The 26,629-nt window shown below is 38.8% G+C and overlaps 1 protein-coding gene across 1 annotated transcript in view; it reads left to right on the top strand.

Moving 5' to 3' along the window:
* Positions 1-1,250: 1,250 nt before the first annotated feature.
* Positions 1,251-26,629, top strand: part of MID1 (midline 1) — a 328,093-nt gene continuing 302,714 nt past the window's right edge. The window contains exon 1 of the mRNA XM_078854053.1: positions 1,251-1,463. The gene's annotated coding sequence lies outside the window, so the exon portion shown is untranslated. The remainder of the gene's footprint in view (positions 1,464-26,629) is intronic.

Raw genomic sequence — 26,629 nt, 5'->3', positions numbered from 1 at the left:
AACTCACCTGTTACCAGACGTAATACCTGTTGCTGGTTCAGGACTGAATATTGCCTGTCATGAGCCATGCGGCTGTATATGTTTGGCATGAAAGAATGAAAAGTTGTTTTTTTTCCTTTAAGGACTGTATATATCTGTACTTAATATTTAGTATCTCTCCCCACTATATCTCCCCTTTTCCAGTTTTTATCCACTTTTTTCTTTTTCGCTTTTTGCTTCTTTCTACTTCCTCTCATCTTTTGATATCCCCCATATTATGCTGGCAGTGCTCTCTATTGTGAAGGGAAGGCTTTGGCAAAGAGGTGAGTCTTGATCTGACTGGAGTCAGCCAAGAATGTGTTTAACTTGTGATATTTTTAATGAATTACCTGACTGTTGAAGCTGCTCTGGTTTTGAAAAGTTAGAAGCAGTCCACGAAGAAATGGATTAGTAGGCAGAGTGCAGTTGAGGGGAGTTAAAGATACATGAAAAATTCAGATGTATTAGTTCCACAATTCCTCACATAAATAGCCACTCCTTTAGAAGCATGCGTGCCCTAAGGGGACACCTTGTGTGTCTAGCGATTTCTGTAAAGCATCCCAAGGTATGATAGTGGCAGTATGATAGTATGATAGATATAAAAAGGAGATCCCTGTCCCAAAGAGCTTAAATGCTAAAAATACCCAAAATTCAAACAAAGGAATTGGAGATGGGATACAACAAGCTTTTTTTATCCCAGTCTTTTCTGTTCTATTTTATTGTTTTAATAATTTGTAGCCTTTACTTCTTGCACGTAAAATTCAGTTTACTGTAATCTTGTATTACACATTCTGAGCACTGCTAACGTTTAAAAACTCTCAGATTCCCTGTGTTTACACACAGATTCAGGTACCAGTGTCATCTGTTGTGCTTTGTTTCTCTCATCAATATTAAAGCATTGGATGATGAGGGTGTCGTGCCACTGTTGTAAAAACTCTGTTTAATGTTCTGTAATAATGCAGACTATCTTAGCTTTAATCCAATGACTATTTGAATAGATGATAAACCATGCTCTAAATTAAACAGGTACCACATGCCTTTTGCAGGGTCTTTTACAGTGCTCGCTAGCAAACTACATGCATTCAAACCATTTGGTATTTGTGGAGTTAACTAACGTACACCTATTTCCAATTAGCTTCTTACACCCGGATTGGAGTGCTTGTTTACCTATATAAGGAAACATGCTACACTGAAATGAGCTTGCCTGGTTTTTAGTCTGACTGAGAGAGACGAGTAAGCACACACCCTGGAGAGTGGGAGTGATCAGTAGGCTGGACAGAGCACAGCTTCCTGAATCAAACTGACTACAGTTCAGCTGATCTTGAGAAAACCAGCACAAGCAGGCAACAAAGCACCCTACTTGGAGGAACTATCAACTTAAAGAAACAAGCAAACAGAATTTCAGGAAAAGAACAGTAACTGACAGTATAAAAATGGAGAAGCAGGTAAGTCCCTTTCATTTTAGAAGCGGCCTTGTTAGAATGAGGAGGAAATCAGAGTGCTACTATTAAGTCTTGTTCTTGTATCTCGTTCAGTCCTAAAACGGCTTGGCACATTTTAGAAATACTTCTAGACAATTTATGTCTCTTGTGCACAGTAACATCTGTGTGGGGTAATTATTTTAGTTTATCTGACTTTCCATGTGTTTCTAATTCCGATACACCTTTCTTTACCAAAGAGATTATCAAAGTTTCTTATCTTTGATGGAACACAGATGCAAGCTGAAACTGTGGAAATAAAGCTAGGATGCTTTGATTAACTGTCTGAATCTCTGCAAACTGCAGAATGCAAAATTTCTAATATGCACACACTAAAAGCCCTTATTTTTAACGTTTAGTGCATTTTTTAAAAAAGTGAAATATCTCTTCATTCCGTAGTTTCTAGTATACTTCATTTTGATTGGTATGACTGGAGCTCAGCTGATATGTTCTTGCTCGCTGTACATGGAATAGGGGGATACCTGCAATAATAATAAGCACAAGTTACTTACTAATAAGCCTGGTTTGATCTTGCTAAACTTGTAAACTAAACTTGTTCTCCTAAAAGAAAAGTTGTCAAGGTACAAAACAAAAATGTGGATTGCTTAGGGAACATTTACAGATTCTGATAGCCTTTACAATAGATTCTGATTTGAATCCAGAGAGAAAAGAGTTCTTTGAAGAATATCTCGGTAAGAATGCCATTAAAAGTGGAAATCTGAAAGAATATGTTTCAATAGCCTTCTAATTGCATATTGTTGTACAGTACGTCAGGACAGTCAATGTTAAAATGCAGCTAAGTATAGAACTTCCTCCAAATTCTATTGCACTGATGATACAAAAATTACAAATGAAAGTTTAGTTTACCTGATCCCTCTGAGAGGTACCTTCCACAGAAGAATACCGTGTACAGAAAACTTGACAGAAACAGGTGCAGACTTTGTTTCTAGGGTGATTTCATTTCCCTCATCCTGGTGGTTCACTGTTATATGATGGCATTGCACTAAGCTTTGACTGATAATCTCGTCACAACAAATCTGCGTTAAGAATTTAATTGGTATGTCTGTATCTTTCCTGGGAGCCAAAATAGCAAAAAAAAAAAAAAATTACATGAATATTTCTAAAAATTTAGAAGATTTTTAAGAAGTTGATCACACTAGAAACAAAACAGTTAACTTTCAAAATGTTGCAAGATATATTAATGTATGCCTAACAGTAAGCAGTTATATTGCAAGCTCCTGTAATGTAATATTTCCTGGCTAAAACATTCATTTGTGATAAGGAATTGGCAACGTTAAAATTCACTTATGCTAATTTAGTTTCTCATTCATAAATATACAGGATATTTCCAAACTCCTGACCTTCAAAGTGATATATTAATGGGAGTTACATACATAAAACAGCAATGCTGTATCTTCAGTATAGCATTTTTACAGGATCATCTGCAAGGAAAGTAGATAGTGAGTTCTTAGACATGGGCCAACATCTGAACATACCATGTTATCCTCCTGAAATATCATCGGTTTCGATGGAACTCAGCAGCAATAGGGAGTCTGGGAACGGAGGACGAGGAGCAAAGACTGTGGCTTCTGAACTTCACTCACCTTATCTCCCACCCCATCTTTGCGGGCTTCAGTTTATGGTACCTGAAGAAACTTTATATTATTGTGCCTCAGGTAGGGTACAAGATAAGAGATTTTCTCAGGGATATCTGTAAATAAAATAGAAGCTTTAAGAACAGGAGAAACACATGCCAAGAGAAATACACACTCTTAATCCATTGGATTCTATTCTGTCTAGATACTTAATGGTACTGATCTGAATACCTCATAATCATTAACAGAATTTACCTTTACAACACCCTGGGAGGTAGAGATGTTTTACTGCCATTTTACTGTTGGGAACTGAGGCACAGGGTATTTATTTATATTATTGTAGCACCTAGAGCCTCAGCCATGGACCAGGACCCCATTGTACTAGGTGCTGTTATATAGACACAGATCAAACAGTTCCTAGATTAAAGGAGTACTAGTGGCACCTTAGAGACTAACCAATTTATCTGAGCATGAGCTTTCGTGAGCTACAGCTCTCTTCATTGGATGCATTCAGTGGAAAATACAGTGAGGAGATTTATTTACACACAGAACATGAAAAAATGGGTGTTATCATACACACTGTAAGGAGAGTGATCACTGAAGATGAGCTATTACCAGCAGGGGAGCTGGGGGGGAGAAAACCTTTTGTAGTGATAATCAAGGTGGGCCATTTCCAGCAGTTAACAGGAATGTCCGAGGAGCAGTGGGGGGTGTGGGAAATAAAAATGCGGAAATAGTTTTACTTTGTGTAATGACACATCCACTCCCAGTCTCTATTCAAGCCTAAGTTAATTGTATCCAGTTTGCAAATTAATTCCAATTCAGCAGTCTCTTGCTGGAGTCTGTTTCTGAAATCTTTTTGTTCTAATATTGCTACCTTTACGTCTGAAATCGAGTGACCAGAGAGAATGAAGTGTTCTCCGACTGGTTTATGAATGTTATAATTCTGACATCTGATTTGTGTCCATTTATTCTTTTACGTAGAGACTGTCCAGTTTGACCAATGTACATGGCAGAGGGGCATTGCTGGCACATGATGGCATATATCACATTGGTGGATGTGCAGGTGAACGAGCCTCTGATAGTGTGGCTGATGTTATTAGGCCCTGTGATGGTGTCCCCTGAATAGATATGTGGACACAGTTGGCAACGGGCTTTGTTGCAAGGATAGGTTCCTGGGTTAGTGTTTTTGTTGTGTGGTTGCTGGTGAGTCTTTGCTTCAGGTTGGGGGGCTGTCTGTAAGCGAGGACTGGCCTGTCTCCCAAGGTCTGTGAGAGTGGGGAATCGTCCTTCAGGATAGGTTGTAGATCCTTGATGATGCGCTGGAGAGGTTTTAGTTGATGGCTAGTGGTGTTCTGTTACTTTCTTTGTTTGGCCTGTCCTGTAGTAGGTGACTTCTGGGTACTCTTCTGGCTCTGTCAATCTGTTTCTTCACTTCAGCAGGTAGGTATTGTAGTTGTAAGAACGCTTGATAGAGATCTTATAGGTGTTTTTCTCTGTCTGAGGGTTTGGAGCAAATGCGGTTGTATCGTAGAGCTTAGCTGTAGACGATGGATCGTGTGGTGTGGTCTGGGTGAAAGCTGGAGGCATGTAGGTAGGAATAGCGGTCAGTAGGTTTCCGGTATAGGGTGGTGTTTATGTGACCATCGTTTATTAGCATTGTAGTGTCCAGGAAGTGGATCTCTTGTGTGGACTGGTCCAGGCTGAGGTTGATGTTGGGATGGAAATTGTTGAAATCATGGTGGAATTCCTCAAGGGCTTCTTTTCCATAGGTCCAGATGATGAAGATGTCATCAATGTAGCGCAAGTAGAGTAGGGGCATTAGGGGACGAGAGCTGAGGAAGCGTTGTTCTAAGTGGACACAAATCAGATGTCAAGAATTATAACATTCATAAACCAGTCGGAGAACACTTCAATCTCTCTGGTCACTCGATTTCAGACGTAAAGGTCGCAATATTAGAACAAAAAGACTTCAAAAACAAACTCCAAAGAGAGACTGCTGAATTGGAATAAATTTGCAAACTGGATACAATTAACTTAGGCTTGAATAGAGACTGGGAGTGGATGTGTCATTACACAAAGTAAAACTATTTCCCCGTGTTTATTTCCCCCACCCCCCACTGCTCCTCGGACGTTCCTGTTAACTGCTGGAAATGGCCCACCTTGATCATCGCTACCAAAGGTTTTCTCCCCCCCCCCCGCTCTCCTGCTGGTATTAGCTCATCTTAAGTGATCACTCTCCTTACAGTGTGTATGATAACACCCATTTTTTCATGTTCTGTGTGTATATAAATCTCCTCACTGTATTTTCCACTGAATGCATCCGATGAAGTGAGCTGTAACTCACGAAAGCTTATGCTCAAATAAATTGGTTAGTCTCTAAGGTGCCACTAGGACTCCTTTTCTTTTTGCGAATACAGACTAACACGGCTGCTACTCTGATTCCTAGATTAAGTGATTTACCTAAAGTCACAAGAAATGTCTGAGGATGAGCTGGGAAATGAACCCAAGTCTCCTGCATCTCAATCCAATGCCCTATTCACAAGATCAGAGTTTCTCAGTTGTGAGGGGGGCCTGTCAAATTTTCTAGGGGGGCAAAGTACATCAGAACACCATTCAAATTTGGCCTGACCATCCCTGAGTCATGACAGAGGAGCAGCTGGTATAAATTTGAGTAAGTGACATGAGGCCTCCAAGTTTAAAAACAAAAACATACCTCCCTTTCCCCATGCAAAAAAGCCAGAGATGTAGGATGTGGTTCAAACAAGGTTGAGAACCCCTGCACTAGATCACTCTTCCCTCTTAATCTACTCTGCTGAGCCCATTATCTGTAAAATGGACATATTTCTTCACACATCGATAGACAGAAACATTCTCTCTGTGACGATATGCGAGTAAAGTAATCTTGGAAACTGGGAACACCGCCCTGTACAAAGTGGTTAAATAGCGCTTTCACTGCCAATGAGCTGTATGTAAGGAACTCTACTTTTGTATTTGGTTAAACTGGTTCCAGCAATTTTTTTGGTCCATGAACCCACAAAACGGAGGGGGGGGAATCCATCCCACAAACCCACGATATTTATGGCATTTGGGTCATAAGACAATATTTCTGCCATTTTATGGGTGGAGCAGCTGGCAGTAATGGGTGAGGCTCTTTTGGTAAGCTATTACCTTGAGCTGCATAAACTTTATAGCCTTTCTCCTTGATACTTTTTATCAGTAAATATGTATTTTTTTAAATGAGTTTTGCCCACGTAGTAGAACACTTCCATTTTAATACGCCTTGAAACACTGATGAAAAGTTTCCACTTTAAAATGGTTGGTGGAGAAAAAGCTATAGATTTGTTTTCAAGGTTAATTCCAGGTTAAATAATGTAATTAACTTCTACAAGGTATCTCCCTGTCTTTGGATCTGTGTCGATTTTAATTGTTTAACTCCAAGGAAAATAATGAAGTACATTGATGATGTTCAGTTTAAAGAGATGTCAGATTTACAGATGCACATATTGAATCTAAGCAAAGGTGTTGTGCCCCATCAGGCCTTCTGTGTATATGTATGTACTTATAGCACCATCTTTAGTTGTCTAAACATGAGGACTGAAGTGAAACAGAACTCTGATTTGACAGTCCGAGTTTTAACACAGAGAGGACTGAGTTGGAAATTTTTGTTCACGTTTCAGAGCTGTGAAGTTATTACTCTCTGACAAAGGCTTTGATTACTTAGACAAAAATGATTTTGCTTGGTTCTGAGTGAAACACTGCTGGTGCATTAAATTCAGGAGTGTTCTTATCCATTTGTGGTTTTAGCAAATAAAGTGTTAACTTTAGAGCTGAGGCTGTTGGATGTAGTTATCATGAAAGTTTTATTGTAAAAGAAAAGTTGAATATGGAAACTAATATTTCTCTTTCTTTAATCCATGAACTATAGTATTTAAGGATATTTTTAAAAGTTTCCAAGGTAAATAAACTAGAGTTGACTGTTCACCCTACAACAACTGTCTTTTTCTTGATAAAACAGGTTTTTCAGGGCCACTGCTTTGTTTATTTATTTTTACTTTTTAAATTTTTCATGTAATTGGGATTGAGAGCTCCTGTACATTAGCAAGTAGAGGCTGTGCACATCACATTTCCATTTTGATATCTTAATGCTTTTTCAATAAGAAAATGCAAGACTTTCAGAATGTAACTAGAGAGCTAGCAATAATAGATGAGCATGCTGTACTAATTGTGTGCTCCCTGTAGGGTTTTGTTAAAGGTTTTACCATTCTATTACGCTATCGTTTTCTAATGTAAGCATTTTATATGGCATGTGTGATTTCATTGCCCTCAAGTGACCTAAGTAAATTCCTTTTTTCCCCTGAAGCATATGCCTAATTGAAAAGAACCGTCAGCAGTTGCCGAGCTGCAAGCAACATCTCTAGGAATAGCTTGAAGAGAGACAGGTGTCAAAAGGGTGGGGTCAAGTGGGACAACATTTATAAGAACCTTCTGCAGATCCTACATTGAGTCATTGTTAGGATTAATGGTAATGAAGAAGTGTAGGCAGGGCATATTAGTTTAGCTGAAGAGAAGACAGCAGCTGCCTCAAGATTAAATATACAGATTATATTTTCTGAAAGGGCATCTGTTGTTTTTGTTTTTTACTTCTGCTGTCTTTGCTGTTCTATTTAGGAAATTTAAAATGCAACTCAAAATCTGTATATTTCCTAGTGCAACTGCTGTTCTAAAATCCTAAAGCCCCACCTGGCTGTGTGGAACCTCTACATTCATAAATGTAGTTATGAAGAACACACAGGGCTGCAACCTAAGACTGAAACATTGTGTTCCCTCTTGGAGGCCCTATGTTGCTTTACAGTGCCAGCTGCCCTGAGTGCATGTGTTTTAAGAGTCATGCAAATGAAGGACAATCTCAAGCTGGGGAACAGCCTTTCTCTTCCCTGATCAAGAGACATAAAATTATTAGATAATAAATGATTGGTCAATTCTGCTTAGAGGATTAAAAATTAATCTCAGTTTAAAGTACTTCCATGAAGTCTGCTCAAATTTTATATTTATTGATCACAACTTTAAAATGCTTGATCAGGTAAAAAAAAATCAGTACTTAAATTTAAGAAGGTTAAAAACCAATGGTCCTTGCAGGCACAAACACAGAGCCTGTATCATATAAGATGTGACACATCATTCTATCAGCCATTCTGTGCTATTTGTCTGTCTTGGAAAGTTCGGAAAACCACTAGGCTGAAAATGAAGGCTAGGAATGTCTCTGCCAATGGACTATGGATAGTAAATTAGCTCAACGCGTCTGTCTTGTGTTATCTGTCAAATAGACTGCTTTAGGTAGGCTTGTGCTATTGATTGATTTATTTGTTTCTGTATTTATTCCATGCTATATTTCAGTAGCACATGTAAGCATTCCAAAACTAAAATTCTTACAACTTTGGGCCTGATCCTGAAAGATGCTGAGCACCCACAACTCCCATTTCAGGCAACTAGATTTATAGTTGCTGTGGCCCTTAACAGGCTGCATCTGCCTGGTTTCTTTTAGAACAGTATTTCCTGTTGTGTTTTATTTTTTGCTAAATTAGTCAACACTAAGTCTAATTTTTGGTGCTGTGACCAGTGATTGAGAGAGTACAAGGCTGTGTTGTTGATGCAGAGGTTTGTTTGTAATACAGTATTTTATAGAGGGGTTGGTCATTTTCATGATCAATTCCTGGTTCAGCAAAACACTGAAAGACAAAAAAAGTATATTTCCAGGAAACTTCTCTGTCATCAATACTGACATCAATGGGACTTAAGCACAAGCATGTTCTTAAACATTTTGCTAAATTGTGGCCTCAATCAACAAAATTGAGATCTCTTTGTCCTCAGACTTTTATGCTCTTTGTACAGTATATCAGGACTAGGGAAACAGATTACTTTGAAATCAGTTTTAGCCAGGAGGACTTCTTAATACAAAACTCAGCATTTTCACCTTACAGACTGAAACATTTTCAGTGGTTTTAGGTCTTGCACTATTCTTATTCCTGGACTCACACCCATTGGTAGTAATTGTGGTGGCCCTTAATATAAAGAATTAGGGTGAAGGCAGAATGGAAGTGGGCAGTTTCTCTTATTACATGTGATTAATTTTATTTGTAGGAAGTGTTTGTATAATTTCAGCTTCATTTAAAACCAGCTGAGGTTACTTCCAGGAATAATGAAACAAGAAATTTGTGGATACTGTAGTGCAAAGTTCCAGTCATTCCTACAGGTTGAGAACAGTCTTGTTTCATAATACAATAGATATATGCAGCGTCATTTTCAAAGGGTCTTGACTTGTGCCCAATGAGCTTCCACTGATGTGTGTTCTCAGTGCTGCTGGGTTTCCTGCAGTTCTGTGTGGTAACTGCCTAATCTTGGAGGTTCCATTTGAAACCCCCAAGTCAGGACCCCTGAGGGGTATATTTTTTGTACTTGTGTCATATTCCTATGAATTAAAAACTGATTGTTCTCCTAATATGTGAATTCTGTAACATAAGTCATTATTTTTACTGTACATTTTTATCTTCTTAGTCGGTCTCTAATTTCTTAGTCTGTTTGAAATTCAAACCTATTTTATCTGAGGACTTTAAGTATTAGCGATTAATTATAAATTCTTACCTTAAGAATGGAAATATGCCACAAAGTGGTTTGGGATATCTTATTGGTTATTTATTCAAAATTAGGCAGCTGCACTTAAAACTCTAGTGGGAAATTCTGAATATGTTGTGTTTTGCCTTTGATACAGTGCCATACCTCCTCCATTAGTGCAGCGCTTAGACTGCAAACATCTGTTTGCTTTTATTGCACATGTGTTACGTAAGATGTTCTGTTTCTGCATGATGTAAATCACTGGCATTTACTGAAACATATGATTTTTTTTATTCAGTAAACCTTAAAATGTGCCAATAAATTGACTATCCTAGATAATGACATGTATAGACATACATATAGAAGGAAAAGCTGATGCTCTGTGTCTGTGTAATCAACAATATTACACTTCTCTGTTTTTAGAAACAATTTGTAAACATTCATGTGATTGTCTATAAAAAATTGACCTAAAACGGGCACACATCCACACAATCAGATGATAGTGGTCAAAACTGCGGATATAGAAATGCACCTGACTTAATTACATTTCAGAAAACAAAATGACAAAATCTATAGACCCTCATTCTAGAATCTTGCTATGTTCACAGAACAAAACAGAACATATGAATGTATAATATACAGTAAATGCATTTTCAGGTGATCATGGCTGTGTACAACATATTGCCTTTTGAACAAATTGATAAATTAAACAGTAATAAGTCACCAGGACCAGACGGGATTCACCCAAGAGTTCTCAAGGAACTCAAATATGAAATTGCAGAACTACTAACTGTGGTATGTAATCTATCATTTGAATGAGACTCTATACCAGATGACTGTAGATAGCTAATTTGATGCTGATTTTTAAAAAAAGGCTCTAGAGGCTATCCTAAAGGCAATTACAGGCCAGTAGGCCTAACTTCAGAACCACACAAATTGATTGAAAGCTATAGTGAAGAACACAATTATCAGATACATAAATTAACACAGTATGTTGGGGGAAGAGTCAACATGGCTTTTGTGAAGGGAAATCATGCCTCATCAGTCAATTAGATTTCTTCGAGGGGGTAAAAATTGTGTGGACAAGGGTGATCCAGTGGATATACCATTCTTGGACTTTTAGAAAGTCTTGGACAAGGTCCCTTACAAGGGTTCTTAAGCAAAGTAGGCAGTCATGAGATAAGAGGGAAGGTCTTCTTATGGATCTGTAACTGGTTAAAAGAGAGGAAACAAGGGGGCATAATAAATGATCAGTTTTCACAGTGGAGAGAGGTCCCCCAAGGATCTGTACTTGGACCAATGCTGGCCAACATAGTCATAAATGATAGGGAAAAATGAGTAAACAGTGAGGTGGAAAAATTTGCAGATGATACAAAATTACTCAAGATAGTTAAGTCCAAAGCAAAGAGTTACAAAGAGATCTTACTAAACTGGGTGACTCAGCAACAAAATGGCAGATGGAATTCAACATTGATAAATGATAAGTAATGCAGAATGGAAAAAAATAATCCCATCTATGCATCCAAAATGATGGGTATAAATTAGCTGTTACCACTCAAGAAAGATCTGGGAGTCATCGTGGATAGTTCTCTGAAAACATCTGCGCAATAAGCAACAGCACTAAAAAAAGATAACAGAATGTTAGGAACCATTAGGAAAGGAATATATCATAATGCACTATATAAATCCATGGTATAGTAACACCTTGAATATTGCATACAGTTCTGGCCACCTCATATCAAAAAAGATGTATTTGAATTGGAAAAAGTACAGAGAAAGGCAATAAAAATGATTAAAGGGTATGGAACAGCTTCCATATGAGAAGAGATTAAAAAGACTGGGACTATTCAGCTTGGAAAAGAGATGATCAAGGCGAGGTCTGATAGAAGTCTGTAAAATCATGAATGTTGAAAGTGAATAAGGAAGTATTATTTACCCCCTTCCCATAACACATGAACCAGGGGTTAACCAAGGAAATTAATAGGCAGCAGGTGTACAACAAGCGTAAGGAAATACTCCTTCACAGAATGCACAGTCAACCCGTGGAACTCATTGGCAGGGGATGTTGATTGTGAAGGCCAAAAGTATAACTGGGTTCAAAAAAGAATTAGATAAGTTCATGGAGAATAGGTCCATCAATGGCTATTAGCCAAGATGGGTCAGGTATACAATCCCGTGCTCTGGGTGTCCCTAAGCCTGTGACTGCTAGAAGCTGGGACTGGATGACCAGGGATGGACCACTCGATAAATTACCCTGTTCTGTTCACTCCCTGTCAAGTATCTGTTGGAAGACAGGATACTGGTCTAGATGGACCATTGGTCTTGACCCAGTATGGCCGTTCTTATGAAAAATTATCTGGATTCTGAAACAAGTTTCTCAAATGATCTCAGTAACTTTGGTTCTTTCAATAATCTTCTTTCTATCAGACCTCTTGAAGCTTGGTTCTAATGTAATGCACTCAACATTGCTAAATTGCACAACTGAATTGTTTACTTTAGGTTACAGAAAATATAACTCTTCGTAGTAGATTAAGCTTATGGCTGTCAAGCGATTAAAAAAATCATGAATAATCATGCAATTAAAAAATTAATCATGATTAATCACACTGTTAATAGAATACCATTTATTTATATATTTTAGATGTTTTCTACATTTTCAAATATATTGATTTCAGTTACAACACAGAATACAAAATGTACAGTGCTCACTTTATATTTATTTTTGATTACAAGTATTTGCACTGTAAAAAAAACAAATATTTTTCAATTCACCTAATTCAAGTACTGTAGCGCAATCTCTTTATCATGAAAGTTGAATTTACAAATGTAGAATTATGTACAAAAAAAATCTCATTAAAAAGTAAAACTATGTACAATTTTACAGCCTGCAAGTTCACTCAGTCCTACTTGTTCAGCCAATCACTCAGAGAAACAAGTTTGTTTACATTTGCAGGAGATAATGCTGCCCGCTTCTTGTTTACAATGTCACCTGAAAATGAGAACAGGCATTCACATGGCACTGTTGTAGCCGGCATCGCAAGATATTTACGTGCCAGATGTGCTAAAGATTCATATGTCCCTTCATGCTTCAACCACCATTGCCGAGGATATGCATCCAGCTGATGACAGATTCTGCTCGATAACAACCCAAAGCAGTGCAGACAGATGCATGTTCATTTTCATAATCAGATGCCACCAGCAGAAGGTTGATTTTCTTTTTTGGTGGTTCGGATTCTATAGTTTCCGCATCGGAGTGTTGCTCTTTTAAGACTTCTGAAAGCATGCGCCAAACCTCGTCCCTCTTGGATTTTGGAAGGCACTTCAGATTCTTAAAGCTGGGTTGAGTGTTGTAGCTATCTTTAGAAATCTCACATTGGTATCTTCTTTGCATTTTGTCAGATCTGCAGTGAAAGTGGTCTTAAAACAAACAACATGTGCTGGGTCGTCATCTGAGACTGCTGTAACATTAAATATGTGGCAGAATGCAGGTAAAACAGAGCAGGGGACATAAAATTCTTCCTCAAGGAGTTCAGTCACAAATTTAATTAACGCTTTTTTTTTTAACAAGCGTCATCAGCATGGAAGCATGTCCTCTGGAATGGTGGCTGAAGCATGAAGGGGCATATGAATGTTTAGCATATTTGGCACGTAAATACCTTGCAATGCCAGCTACAAAAGTGCCATGCAAATGCCTGTTCTCAATTTCCAGTGACATTGTAAATAAGAAGAGGGCAGCATTATCTCTTGTAATTATAAACAAACTTGTTTCTCTTAGCAATTGGCTGAACAAGAAGTAGGACTGAGTGGACTTGTAGGCTCTGAATTTTTACATTGTTTTGCTTTTGAATGCAGTTAAGTAACAAAAAAAAATCTAGATTTGTAAATTGCACTTTCATGACAAAGATTGCATTACAGTACTTGTATGAGGTGAATTGAAAAATGCTATTTCTTTTGTTTTATCATTTTTACAGTGCAAATATTTATAATAAAAAATAATATACACACAGGATACAATATATATGAAAATGTAGAAAAACATCCAAAATATTTAATAAATTTAAATTGGTATTCTATTGTTAACAGTGCAATTAAAACTGCAATTAATCACAATTAATTTTTTTTTAGTTAATTGCGTGCGTTAACTGCGATTAATCGACAGCCCTAGTTATTATGTTTGTGATGTAATTTTAAATGTCTCCTACTATGTTAGCCTCAAATGCCTTGCAGTTTTAGTTCTTTATCTCCCTATCTGTTTGTGTAACTCAAGCATAACTAAACTGGAATGCATTGTCCATCCACTGGAGAATGAAAGAATCAAAGCCTAATTAGAAAAGGAGAATTTGAAAGAGGACAAGTCAGTTGAATCATCAGCTGCATAACCTTTTATTTCCCTACCAAGAACTTGAAAGTATTCAGAGTTCTGGTAAGAGGGCACAGAATTTCAGAACTGGAAGTTTCCATAGACAGTTGAGACTGTAAAAGGAATTGAAGGTACTGCTGTGACCTTGAAAATTGGAACAGGTTATTTTTTGTCCTAAACTGGCTTTAGGGAATTAAAGAGTTGATCTTTCCTGAGACTCAGATTGAAACTGTTGGTATGATACATGTGATTCCCTGCAGATCGTGGTGTCTACTGAGGCCTCTTTAGTCATTCCAAGGTAAATTATTTTGGTTTGGCACTCTGGAACTTTAACTGATTATTTTTACGTTAGACTATTACACAGTTATCAGCATCAAGTTTAACATGCAGAATTCCTTGCAGCTACCTGGTTTTTAGTAATAAAGGATGCATAGTTGGCACAAGAAAATGCTAAACCTAGTATAAATGTTACAAATTAGTGAGAACATTCACACATCTATTGACATGAAAACAGTCACCACATATAATACAGTCCAGCATATATAATTTTCCCCTGTTAAAATGCTAATTAAGGATTGTGGTATAGGTAAAGAACATAACAATGCAATATCTGTAAATGTAAGGCAAGCATGAGAGTAACCACATGTACATTATATCATTCCAGGAGAAAAATGTGTTGTCCTCTATGGCATTTTTAACTTTCATGTCTGAAGTGTGGGGAAAGAGTTGTATGACAAGGTCCTTCTAAGAGAATACTGAGCAGAACTGGTTGTTGCTTAGAATGTAATATTGATTTGGCATGATCAACAAATGAGTACTCAACATATCACCCATGGTTATGTTGCAGTGTTGAGTCATTGATCAGTATGGATCAATGCTGCGCTCCATACTGCAGTATCCATTAGGTGTGCTCTGGGAATTACAGGTGTTATCTCTTGAATGGTTAGGTTCCAAATTAGAGTCAATGATCTCAGAAATAGCAGATAATAAACAAAGAAATGGAAATGAGATTGATTTCTTTTGCATGGTACTTTCCATAACCTCACCTTCCCGAGTCAGTATTTTTGAGATAAATAATTGCGGTTAGATTGGATAAACTGAATCCCTAAATAAGGGTGGTCTTTGTCAGGAGTGTAATCAAGAGCAGTAAAGTGTCAAGGCTTTGTATGTGTACATCTTCGCTTCTAAAATGGACCAATACATAGTCTTTATACTAACAGATATCTGTCTAATATTTAGATATTAGATATCTATATTGTGATATCAAACCAAAATCTGTCAAGGTGGGATCATATTATGGATTCTGAGAACCTATATCTTAATTCTTTATTTGTTTGTAGCTGGGATTAATTACTTTAACAGATTTCTTTTTAGTGAATTTTGTACTTGTAAAAGATGCAGTCTCACAGCCCTGGAGTCTGAAGTATTTTATTTATCCACAGAACAGATATAAGCACAGGTAGAAACTGAATAAGCTCGCATCCTCCCTTCTATCCTGTTTATGTGACACATTTACATCATGGTTGGGGAGGAAAAGGTAATTCATTCTTAATACTCACTCAGTGTTTGGCCTAATTGCTGGGACTGCCAACACCGATTCCATGGCTTGTGTGATGAATTTCCAAAAGGAACTGGATTCAGAACACCAGCTCATTATAGTGTTGCCATTAAAGGCTGTTAAGCAATTAAAATTTAATTGCTATCTCTCTCTCACAGTGATCTCTGACATTCTACATTATTTTCTATTGTAAATTTAGGAAATGATGCAGTATGTCGGATAACAAATGTTGTAACAGTTGGCAAATGTTCACTTTTGAATGGCAGTCATTGCCTTTCAGTTATTGCTGTTTTGGGTCAGAACGGATTACATTTTACCTTCAGTGTGTATGGCACTTACTAATTTCTAAGATGTGACTGAAGCTCTGCATCTAAAAATATTTTGTAAACATTAAATTGAACCACGTTATTAAAAATTCAGTAATTACGTGCAACTGTACTTCCATATGTCTGCTCAAAGCCAGCTTTTAACATTTTGCCTTTAGACAAATTCTCTTTAAAGTTTTTGGACAAGTTAAATCCCAAGCTAAAATTTGTTTGGAAGATGATATTTTACTAAGCATAGTTTAGTAATTCTCCTAGATCAGAATCAAATCAGTAGTTTTTAGCATATTTGTACTGAAGACAGATCTCAAACTAAAAACCTGTTAGAACACATGACAAATCCTCTTGTCTGGAGATATTCAAAGATGACACCAATATTCAACAAAAAGGGGTTACTTTAGCCATCTCCTGAAACTATAGACTCTTATGCTGAACTTGTGAAATCACCTTTATTCCCAGATGGAGCAAATCATAGCATTTGCTAAATCAGGGCCCAATCCCTGTTCCCATTTAAATTAATAAGAGTTATATTTCTCATTGGCTTAAAAAGGAGCAGGATCAAGCCCTTAAAATAAATCTAGGATAGATTTAGAAGAAGACTCTGTATCTGCAATGGATTTTCAGAAAACCTTTGAGTAGACATGTAGTGGTTGCATAATTCACATAGCAATGAAAAACTTCTATTTAAACCTATCATATAAACATCTGTAGCAGGAGGTGTGAATGGATAAAGAACTTGATAAAAAGTAGAAGAACAAAGAAAAGGGTAATTTTCAAAAGTAGCCAAGTGACTTAGGAGACAAAGTCCCATTGAAGGACAGTGAGATTTAGGGTCTTCAGTCTGTTAGACACTTTATAATTTTACCCAAAAGGATTAAAGGAGTTACATCCCTATGTCCTACGGAATATCCCATAGAATTAGATAGATGAAGCAATAGGACACTGCCCAGATGCAGTTAGTTTGAATAGCATGTAGAATCCAAAGGCTGGGTCCATTTGTAAGCAGCCTGATGACTTGTCTATCAACAACAGAGGTTGGTTCAATACAAGATATTATCTCACTCACCTTGTCTTGCTAATATCCTGGGCACTGACATAGTTACAAGTACACTATATGCAGCTTGGTGACTGTCCACTAGGAGAATTCATCCTGGGCTGTACCATAGTGTATTAAAAGAAAAGAAAACCTTAGAATGTCAGGAACATTTCATAAGCATCAGGCCTATTACAGCACACTTCCAAAGGAAGTGATGGAAGTTCTGTTGCTTCAGTCACTTAGAACTGAATTGTATAAAGCACTTTAAAATATACTTTATACAAACCTGCACAAACTGAGGGATAGACTTGATATGACCTAGCTGGGAGAGTGGAGTGGAAGGGGGCAGTTTCCATCTATAATTTCTATGATGCATGTCTTGACAAATGTGCAAAGTTCATAATGGGAAGTTTGCATTCTTACAGAGATCAGTATGAGTTGCACTCTTGCCACAGAGCAGAAACACTCACTTCTTCCTGCTACCTAATACTCCACCAGCATTTCTTCCTCTGCACTACTTCCGTGTAATCAGTCTTAACAAAACAATCCACCAGAGTCACAGCTATCTCTGTGTGACACAGAGAACGTGATCTGTTTGGAAAGTGGTTCTCCTTCTACTAATGCTACTCCATAGGAGAGCTAGAAGGTACTGTGCTCTAGGTGGATAACATGGGAGGATGAGTTTCACAATTAGCTAATGGAGGGAAGATAGCTGTTTGTATGGACATAATGGGTTCCTAGCCTGGTTGGCATCTAGGTAAATACTTATGGACACATTTTATATAAGATTTCACAGTCACCAGACAAATTGCCCCTCTGAGCCTTCCTTGTCTCTCTCAGTGCTCACCCCCACCCTGGTCTCAGTCCTCAAGTCATCACCTAGCTCTTGGGGTAGATTCCTGCAATTCTCCCTCTCTTAGACTAGGCCTTGCATGCAGTCCCCACGGGCACTAATTTAATGTCCAGATGCTGCACATTGTTTCTTCTGGGAGCAATGAGGACAGACAGCAATGACCAGACAGCCAAAGTATTATTTAATAGAGCAAAAGCATTTAGGAGAAAAATAGACTGTATGCCTGTCCAGCCTACCAGGCATCTAATTATCTTCCGCGTGTGGACTCTGGAAGGTCTAACTTTGTTTACATTTGTCAGCAGTCTTTCTCTCTGTGTCAGCTTTCTCCATGTTGTAGCTCATTGACCATTCCTTCCTGCCTTTGGGAGTGTCACTTTAATGCTTTGATTACCCCCCACCGCCCCTCCTTCATGGGAATCATGCTTCCACCTGTGATGTGGTAACTCCCAGCTTTGGCAAAACAAACTTATTGGAGGCAGAAGGTAAGATCTCTGAAACTAATAGCCTCCCTCATTGTCTTTCAAGTGTATACCTGGATGCTCTTAGCTGGGAAGCCATTGTGTTGCCTTCTTGTTCAGTCGCCATTGAATTCAAGCATTTGAGATGTATATATTAAATGTTCCACTATCCCCAATGTAAGTTATGTCAATAAATCATACGGAAAGTCCACCATAACCCACCATAGTTACGAAGTAATTTTACCTCACTCACCAGGTCACATACAGTGTTCCTGAAATTGTTACATCTCAGTGTTCTTAAAGTATTATATGGAAGCGCCACGACTGTCACATATGGAAGATTCTATTGATAAATAGTTTATAAATGATTAGTAGAGGTTGCATACAATTTTCAAAATACCCCAGGCCCATTTTCAAAAGAGCCTAAGTCCAGTGGGACATAAGGAAACAGAGATAAAAGGGAGATAAATTATGGAGGATACTGAAATGGATTGTCTAGTAGACAAGAACAAGTATCTAAGGCCCCAATCATGCAAACACTTAAACAAATGCTTAACTGTACTACCTTGTGTAGTCCCACTGAAGTCATGGTAGTACAATTAAGGAATTGTGTAAGCATTTGCAGGATTGGGGCCTTAGATATGATTCAGGCTGCAGTAGGAAGCCAGCAAAGGGACTTGGAAAAGGGCTGAAGAGACCATCAGAGAAGCTAGCTAGATGATTTTTTGTCTCTGAATTTTTAACAGATGGCAGGGAGCCTCTAATTGATAAACTGAAAATATCAGTCATGTTGTCGACCCAGAGAAGTGTGTGAAGTCTCATTGCAAGGAAGCAGAAAGTAGGAGTCTGGAATACCTTACAGATGCTACCCTTTCACTTTATTCTTCATACAGGTTTTCTGAGACAGGGCTTAAAATGTTTTGATAGTGTTAAAAACCCACTCCCCTCCCTTTACTCATCACAGTTTGTTCAGCATTTTCATGCAAGGTTTGAAGTGGAATGTTGTAAAGTTATATGCTTTTAGTCTGTAAAACTCTGGATTCTGTCCAACAGACTGTTTTTACGTGGCCTGTATACTTTTTAGACAAACAGGAATTGTACTAGGGTGCAAGAATTTAGACAACTGATGCATTCTTTAAAATAACTACAAGTTGGCCTGCTGCCTTTGAAATGAGTAGAAAAGTCCCCCAACCCCCACGCCAGTGGAGTCTAGGAATATAGTTGTGGCAAAAACAATTGTAAGTGCCTTTAAATTAATAAACGTTAAAGGTACATTTTGTTTTCTGACACATTAGAATTCCTTTTTAATTAATTAGCCATCCACACAAGGTAGGTCAGGGAACTTAAAATTTCTGCAACAGAATACATGTACTCTGTGAATAAAGTGTTAATTTTTAAATGAAAATATATCATGACATTTTTTTCTATAGTGGTAAAACTAGCTTTTCAAGTCCATGACACCCTTTTCATGATGAAATTGATTCAGTGATGTGCTGCCAAAATTTTAATATAGGACTCCTCAGAAATGTTGTGCCTCAGTCAGTGATATGTATGATGGTCTCCAGGAAAAGCAGTATTTCATCTCCTTGCAAAGATATGAATTCTTCTTCCTCCCTGATGATAAATTTTTCCATCACTATCCCCATCTTCCAGCTCAATGCCTCTTGACACTTCATTCTTTCCCATTCCCTGCACCTCATGGAAATGTCTCTAGATGCCAACCCCTATCAAGCATCAGTTCCTCACAGCAGTACTGGTGGTGGTGGCAGCAAGTGAATTGTCCAGTGGCCTTTGTTGACAGCAGTAGGGGTGGATAACTTGTCCGGTGGTCTTTAGCTGTGGAATGGTTGGTCAGGTGAGGAGTGGATCCCTTCTGGTGGCAGATAGGGAGTAGGTCCCCTTTTAGCTCTTGAGGTGGGTAGGTTTCCACTCACTTCTGTTAGGAAGGGGAAAGTGTGAATCCTCCACAGTTGATATGGAGAGTATTAATGGAGGAGTGGGTCTCCGTTAACTGGTCTGGAAAGTTGGGTGTGGAGCAAGTCCCTCCTGGTAAATGGGTGGAGAAACATGGCTCCAGGCTCTCTGCCGATGTCAGGTCTTCAGGCGCAGGACAGGGAACAGGCAGGAAGTTGGATGAGGGGTGGATGGCAACAGCTATAGGACTCCTACTTCGTGCAGCAGCAGGTTGACCCCATCTTCTTTCTTCCTCCTTCTGTGCTGCTGCAGCAGCTGTGGAGACAGGAAGGTTAAATGGGTGTGTCCTCTTTGTGGACCTAAAGGCACTGATGGGGGATACAAGGGAGTTCCCCTTGCAGTAGCTGTCACGGTTGCAGTCAGAATGTGCCTACCCAGAGAGAGCTGAAAATTTTAACAAGAGTCAGCTTTAGTATTCTAGCATTTTGTCACTTCCCCTCCAAATGCAAGCAATTTCTTACCACTGTAATCATACCATATTGCACCGGGCTGACTGAAAAGCCTAGCAGGGTGATTGGGCTACAGTCCAAATGCAACTGACTTGTTTTATATAAAAATTATGTGTGGGATCGAAGCTGTATGTCCCCCCCAGCCTCTGGCTGTGGAAATGGAGCCCCCAACTGCATGCTCCTTTATAATCCTAGCAGTCACTTTTCATTGATTTACTTTTTCATGACTATCTTCACAGGGAAAGAGACTAGAGGGCTCTTTTAAAATTAAAATTTAGCTTTTCCTTTAAAGGGACCGAAATCTGACTGTTAACAAGGGACTCACATGACTGCTCGCTGACTTCAATTTATTTGAGTTTTACTTCCAATTTTTCCTTCCCTTCTATCTATTTTTAAGTAAAGAGATCCTAGTTACAACCACATTCCTGGAATGGGATCAGTGCTGTGGTCCTTGTGTAACAGCCTTTAAGGAGCAAACCTAGATAAGTAGTTTGACTAGGATAAGCATATATGAGCAGGGCAGGCTAGCTTTAGCCTGTTTGCACTGGGATTATAACAAAGACAATGAGGGAGGAAAGTTTGAAAGCATTTTCTTCAGGGTTGTATTATAGATTGTTTGCTGATTTGAGAGCATTCTTCAGAACATTGAGAACATTCAACAGAACAGAAAGACATGCATTTCTTTTCAAGCTTGGAAAGCAAACCTTGTGAATTTTTCATGGTTCCTTCTTTAGTGGTTTCTTTAAGTTCTTTTAATCAAATAGTTGTGGAGGATAGAATTGTGTTTTTAATTATTTTTATGTAAGAATTTTATAGTAACAGAGCTAGGGCCAAATGACCCTTGGATGCATGATTTGAACTGGAGTAAATGGAAGTTGTGCATCTGAAGCCAAAGACAGAAAGGCATTTAGTGCATGAAAAGAAAAAGTAGTTTGGTGTTTTTCCTTTCCCCCCATATCTAGATGTATATCTTGCTTTACTTTTGTAGTGGGTAGCGAGGGGATTCCATCCAATTGAATCCATGGGGAGTCCCTTACTAAGGTACAATACATGTAGCTGCTAACTTTGCGTTAAAGATAAACAAAGTTGATGAAAATGCAGTTTTAATACACAAGTATTGAGAAAGTGACAAATACAAAAAAGAAGACGTAATATTTATGGGAAAATGATTCAATCAAATCAGTATTTTTACTAAAAATACATTTTCTGTTAATATTTTAGTAGCAGTGTTATGGAACTTCCTGATATAGAGTAAGTAAAACATTAAAAAAAGTCAAGCCTTACAGTATTTCAGCAGCAAAGATCTAACTTGGATCAGATAAAATGACACTGTCCAGGAAAGTAAATGGATTGAATTACTGCACTAATAAAAGGGAAACTGTGTGGTACAGTAGTTTTGCTCAGCCATTGCATTTCACAGGTGCTTAAACCACTGTGGGATAGAATAACTGTATTGTAAATATAGTCATTATATTTTGCAATTAGCTGCATTTTTCTGTGAAATGTGATAAATCAAGGAATGGAATTTGTCAGGCATCAGTTCCCTAATGGAAAGAAGAAAAAAGCCTCACAGCTAAAATCACCATTTTTTAATGTTAATGTTTTCACTCAAGTCACAAGAGAAATATTACAGTCCAGTTCATAGACTGAAGCTTTTTGATTTTTATTTGCAGTAATTAGAATAGGTTTATTATGTAACCAGATATTTTGGCAACACCTATGCCTTTATTGTGTATTTTCCACAAATCTGCCGCTCCCTGTGAAGGGTGGCACTTTGTCACAATCACTTGGTGCAACCTGACGTCTTCCTCGCTGATTGGGGAGTTTATAGTTGATAGCTATCAGAAGAAGCATTTGCCAGTTATTCTACAGGTGTATTATTCTCCATGGGTAGCGGGGCTTTTTTCTTACAGTGTTAACTATGTTTTTCCTGGTTATAGTTATGACTGCATAGCCCATTTGTTGTTAAAAATTCCATAATTCAGGATTCTACACCTCTGCAATACTGCATGATCTAATTTATGGTAACTAACTCATATAGGAAACCATAGCCACCCTGAGATTTTTTTTTCTCCCATTAAATAAAAAAAGCACGTGGATTTAAATTTTGTGATCATTTAAAGATATAAAAAGGAAATAGTTATTAGGTGATGGACATTAAAGACCTGATCCAACTCCCATTAACTTCAATGGGAAGTTAGATCAGTCCCTAAAATGCAAACACAAATGAAAATAGAAGTACGGTAGCTACAATTAACTTTTACTGTCACCAAGATGTGACAGATCTGCCTTCGGATGCACATTCAGTTCCTATCTAAATAACTGACTTTGAATGCAGATCATGCATCCACTGGCGGTTACCCTCTGTGTGCTTAGCAATTTTTCTGTGCTGGATGCAAAAGCTTAAAGGGGTATATTTTCCCCTCTAGCCACATGTATAAAATTCACTAACGTTAACATGTCAGCTGAGCACGACCACTGAGGTAAAAAGAGACCCAATAATGAAGCAAATCCAAATGATGTGCATGTGGCTTATTTTTTTATACTTTACAACATTAAAATCCTTCAGAGATCACTCCCTTTCTGCCACAGAACATATTTCTCTTGGAGGACTAGATTCCAAAACTGCTAATGCCACAAGGATCGTATTTCTTTTACTCCGTCTTTTTGTGAGAAACTCCCATTGGAAGTCGAGCAATGAAATTAGAGTGGAATGTAGCCCTCTTAAGGGCCTAGCTCATGCTGCCCAGCTCTTTATAAAGAGGATTTCTCCCTCCTGCATGGAAGTTACGTGTCAGTCATGTATGCAGCAAAGTCTCCCTTGCTCTGAAGGGTATTCATTTGTTGCAAGGTCAATGCATGGGAAGCAGGAAGAGCCCGGGGCTGTATTATCTCTTTGCTGGAATCCATTTGGGGGCCCCAGAGCAGTCAAGGCCAGAGTAGTGCAGTTCCATGAAATCCCTTTTGCCAGGAGGCACGGAGTTGCTGTGCAGATGATCCTGGCTGACTGTTGATCCCTGGAATCTGTCAGGCACAGGAATTGGCCCTTCAGCATTTTCCACAGGGGCAAACCTGTGGGGGGTGGAAAGAGTCCTTGTAGAGATTTATTTCCCCAGATATCACTCCCATGGGTTTTACTGCAGGATGAGATGACCTAGGCCAAGGTATGGTATCCGTGTTTTCCTGTTGCTTGAGGGTGGCCTGAATTATTGAAGTGCAATACAGCAGTGGTTCTCAAAGCTGGTCCGCTGCTTGTTCAGGAAAGCCCCTGGCAGGCCGGGCCGCTTTGTTTACCTGCCGCGTCCACAGGTTCAGCCGATTGCGGCTCCCACTGTCTGCGGTTCACCGCTCCAGGCCAATGGGGGTTGCGGGAAGTGGCGAGGACCGAGGGATGTGCTGGCCGCCCTTCCCGCAGCCCCCATTGGCCTGGAGCGGCGAACCGCGGCGAGTGGGAACTGCGATCGGCCAAACCTGCGGGCGCGGCAGGTAAACAAACTGGCCCGGCCTGCCAGAGGCTTTTCATGAACAATCAGTGGACCAGCTTTGAGAACCACTGCAATACAGACTTCACTAGCTTGAATATAAAACATAGGAGGAGGAGGACTACAGCAATGCTCTGAATGAAGAGTTAAGGTGAGAAGAGCTAACAGGAGTCAGTCAACAAGCAAGTGTGGATGGGGTTGGAATTTCCTGCTATCCTCTGTAAGAACAAGTTTCCATTTTGTTTGAATCTGAGTGACATCCAAATATTATAGGACAACAAACATTAACTATTATCTTCATGCTCAAGCAACTCCCAGGTGAATATAAACAGTGATTGTTTAGAGACCATCAATTAAACTAAGATGTATTTACAGCAGGTGCCACAGAGATAATGGAATGAATGTAAAGAGAACTTTATAGCCTCATAGCTTTAAAACAATTAGGGTTTTTGATGTCATGTTTACTGGGAAAAGTACCGAGATGATATTCAAGGCCTGTGCTACTTTATGAAAGGTTTACAGTTTAACAACCACATTTACAGACATTAAGTAAGAAGGGCTAAGTGGTGGGAGCTTTTACCCTGAAGAAAGATTTATTTATAACTGCAGTAATTATTAAAACGACACTTGAACCTAGAGCCAGAAGTTCAGACGCTAGATCTTTTCTAACCTATGATTAGATTAGATGTGATTTTGTTTTAAAATAATATTTGTTTTAAGGTAACCTTTTACTATATGTATTTGGAATACCGTGTAGCATCTAGAGGCCCCCATTGAGTTTGGGGTCCCATACATACATATAGTCGCTGCTCTGAAGAGCTTACAATTTATATAGTCAAGACAGACAAAGTGGGAGAAATGGAAGCATATATTATCCCCACTTTGCAGATGGGGATCTGAGGCACAGCGAAACGGGGTTGAGACTTCCAAAGCATGCTAGGGCACTTAGCCTCATGACTCATTGAAATTAAACCTACGATGCCCTGTCCAAGGTCACAAAGGAAACTGAACCCTCAACTCCTGCATTTTAGTTCAGTGCCTTAACCACAGGACCAACATTTTGCTGAAATTAAAAGCAGTTCCTTTAAAGGATTCCTAGCCCCTTGATTTCTGCCCAGGCATGCTGTATTACCAGGTGCTTAACAGTGGAAGGAAGGAGAATCTTAGATTTTAACCTGAAATGTCCCAGCTCATTCAACGAGTCAGTGTCACAAATTATTTGATGTTCCTGTACCTTGGTCAGTTCAGCTATCAGATTAGGTAAATAGAAACAGGACTTTACTGAGAACTAGATCCTGTATCTGAGCTGACCTATCCCTAAATAAATAAGCTACAAAATAAAGTTAACTATTTTTAATCGTAGTGTGGCCCGTTTCCTTAAACAAGGGTTTCGCATCAGGATTTTAGTACACATGAAACTTACCTTTTTTACATGATTAAACTGTCATTAATAATACTGATTGTGCTTAATGCCACATACAACATAGAAGAGACATGGCCCCTAGCCCCAGGGAGCTTCCAATTGAAATAGAGAAACAATATACTTCAGGCACAGAGCACTGGGTGACACTACTTGCAATGATGTAATAATGCACATGCGGGGAAACAGGACTCCCTGGGCCAGATTGTCTCTTGTGCTAGAACTCCACACAGTGTAGAAACTGGGGGCAAGAGAGCCATAAGGGAACCAGTTATTGCACCCTGATTCTCAGGGCTAATTCCAGCTCCAGGGAGACCTAAAGCAGCTTCTGGACTGCTCTCAGTTTCATGACTGGTGTAGGGTCTTTTAGTGAAGTCTATGCCAGTAGAGAAGCAGCATAGTAGAGAACATCTCTGGGACACCCTTTTCCTTTATGACCCTACAACTCTGAGAGAAGGAAGTGGTCAGGTGAAGGACTTAGTTTCAGCACACTTGCACCACCCAGGAGTTTGCCTCCAACAGGATAATTCTCTTTTGGGCATTTCCGGATGGATTATACCTCCTTTGTGCCACCTGACTGGTGCAAAGGTGAGTAGCTTTGTAGGGAATCTGGCCTTCTCTGTACATTTCAGGTCTGAAAGAGATCTCTAGTTTGAATTTGCTTTGTCGTCTTAACTCCTGAGTTTAACAATATATCCACTTGTCAATAGGGAAGCACCTCATCCAGCCAGCTAACAGTCTGATGTAGGCCTGTAAAAATTCCTCCTTCTCCATCTCTGCCTAAATGGCAAATTCAGAGCTTGTTGTTCACCTTTCTATACACTCAGCTGCCACTATCTAGTTTGAAAAACAGCAACAAACTGCTTTTCTCTTCCACATTTAAAGGAAGCCATAACATTATCCCTGTAGTGAAAGACACCCAGTTACAGTTCAAACTTTACTGCTGCCCAATAGCCATAACAGATGGCAAACCTGAATGGGATTACAGCATTCTGATATTTCCTGTGAAAAAA

Source organism: Lepidochelys kempii, chromosome 1 (genome assembly GCF_965140285.1).
Source record: "Lepidochelys kempii isolate rLepKem1 chromosome 1, rLepKem1.hap1, whole genome shotgun sequence".
In the NCBI taxonomy this organism is placed as follows: Eukaryota; Metazoa; Chordata; order Testudines; family Cheloniidae; genus Lepidochelys; species Lepidochelys kempii.
The sequence above is the reverse complement of the archived record's forward strand: the minus strand, read 5'-3'. Positions and strand labels throughout refer to the sequence as shown.